The 2,371-nt window shown below is 39.0% G+C and overlaps 1 protein-coding gene across 3 annotated transcripts in view; it reads right to left on the reverse strand.

The window, feature by feature from the left end:
• Positions 1 to 515: 515 nt before the first annotated feature.
• The window catches only part of LOC127009869 (uncharacterized), a 45,009-nt gene continuing 43,153 nt past the window's right edge, over positions 516 to 2,371 (reverse strand). For all 3 annotated transcript variants that reach the window (XR_007762494.1, XM_050883346.1, XM_050883347.1), the window contains one exon: positions 516 to 2,371. This exon is cut by the window's right edge. The gene's annotated coding sequence lies outside the window, so the exon portion shown is untranslated.

Genomic DNA, 2,371 nt, shown 5'->3' on the forward strand with positions numbered 1-2,371 from the left:
TGTATTAGATTTTCCTGTCTAAATCCAACTCTTCGCTCCTAATTAATTCATCTTCGTTTAAAATACCCATGAACGTTTATGAACAAGTGCTGTGATATTTGTAAGGTCTTGTTATTGTCTCAGCCATACATGGTTAACTACTAAGCCACATTTTCCGTCCAAATCCAAACCTAGGACTCTCTCTATTTCTTGTATGAGTCCCAACAGTCCATTCGTATCTGACAGTTCGACCCTGTTTTAAAATGTCTAAGCTTCCTCGTATGAATGATAAGGTATTGTTGTGTCTTCTTTTTATTGTCTAACTTTGCTTAATGCTAATCTACGTTAATTTCCTTCATATTTAAATCATTCATCCAAGGTGGCTCAAACTTGTATCGTCTGTAATTGTAACACTGCTGTTGTGCTGTTACTGTAAGGTCGTGCCCACTACGTAACTTCTAACTTGCTGTTCTATATTTCTTCCTCGTTTGAATATCTGCTCGTGCACGACGTGGGAAGATTAGTAAATGTGTGCAGGTGTTGATATTGTCTTGCACGCTCATGAACTAAAAACCAGGACCGTTGCTATTTTATCCTTCCCGCTAGTTTAAAATGCCTTGCTGTGATATCTCAAGCATGTTCGATTCGGTTATTATTATTATCTTGTAAAAAATGTAAACAATCTCTAATCCAAAGTATATTATTTCCTTCTATACGTCTTTTCCTTCAATTAAACGTCTGTGCACGATTTCTTAAGCTTGCCTTGGTTACGGAATGTTATTGTATTTGTACTGGTGGTTGCAGTGATGATTATCTTTATTATTATTATTATTATTATTATTATTATTATTATTATTATTATTATTATTATTATTGTCTCTTAGTCACCTGGGCAATAGTTATGTTTCTCCTACTCTGCCTTCCTTTCTTTGCTTAAAATTTCCCAAACTTCCGATATGTGTGGTGGAGGTGAATGTTGTTGTAGTTACTGTTGGTGTTGTCGTTATTAATGTTGTTGTTGTTGTTGTTGTTGTTGTTGTTGTTGTTGTTAGCACTGTCTTAACTTGTCACCTGATCCTAAAATCCTGTTACATTCTTCACTGCTTTCTCTCCTTGGCTAAAAAATTCTCACTTCAATGTTGTGATCATGTTGACTGTTGTTGTGTCTGCCTGTCACCAAAGCCCCAATCAAGCTTCCCTCAATACTACATTCCTTTCATTACTCAAGATTTACCAGACTCGCACAACGCTGTGATAGTGATGACATTGTTGTTATTGGCCTCCTGTCAGCCAGTCATGCATCTCTCTACTCTAGGTGTCCTCCAGGCAAGGGTGAGGTCGGTGTCTACCTACCCCGTGTTGGCGACAGTGTGTTAGTGGACTACAGTACAAAACGACGGTAATGCTACATGCACATGCTCGTGACATCAACTGCCAGACACATACACACGCAACACTGAGACGACGAAATACAATGGCAACCTTAATACTTCACTTTGACAAAATAGTGGTGTAGCTTGACAATGGGCCTTTTTTTCTTGGGGATCAAATTGCCAAGTACTTATTTATTATTTTTCTGTTCTTTAACACGGTAGCAGCGGGGATCATGTTTCTTAATGGTCCCTCCAAGCGAGAAAAATGAGAAAAAATCACCCCTCACACAAACCCTTTCATAATATATATCAAAGCATTTGTGATCAGATTATGTATCATCTATTTTTGGGGGTTTATATCATGGCTGCTACACGGTAAAGCCACAAATTTGGTCCGTCGCTGCTACACGGTTAATACTTCACTTTGACAAAATAGTAGTATAGCTTGACAATGGGCCTTTTTTTCTTGGGGATCAAATTGCCAAGTACTTATTTATTATTTTTCTGTTCTTTAATACAGACATCATGGTTCAGGCAAGGTTTGGGCGTACACTGTAGCTGGGTGCGGCCTCGGTACTCATCTGCATCTTATTTACCCTTGAGCCTGTAGTGAGAACCCATTGCTCCACGACAAAGGGCAGGTGTGGCATCCGGGTTACCACAGTTTACCTTCCCCAGGTTTCCCCAGGTACCCATTTGTTGACTGGCTCAAAAGGGAGGATAAACATCTGAGTGGGTTGCACGCTGACTGTCCTGGCCAAGATGAATATTGAATTCTTTTATATGTCAGAGTCCAAGGTATGGGGAAGGGAAAACTAGGCCTATCATAATCATACATATGTTCTAGTGGCCTCCTAGCACACAATAAAAAAATATACACAGTCACCCACGATGCCAATATTAGTGAACAATTAAAATGAATTAGTACTGGGCAACTAAATCCAAAAGAAAATCAGGCCAACAAAGTCACTGAGAAAAACCGTCCAATTACAACCTTTTTTAGACTCACTTTGACCACA

The sequence above is a fragment of the Eriocheir sinensis genome, chromosome 42, assembly GCF_024679095.1.
Source record: "Eriocheir sinensis breed Jianghai 21 chromosome 42, ASM2467909v1, whole genome shotgun sequence".
Taxonomy (NCBI): Eukaryota; Metazoa; Arthropoda; class Malacostraca; order Decapoda; family Varunidae; genus Eriocheir; species Eriocheir sinensis.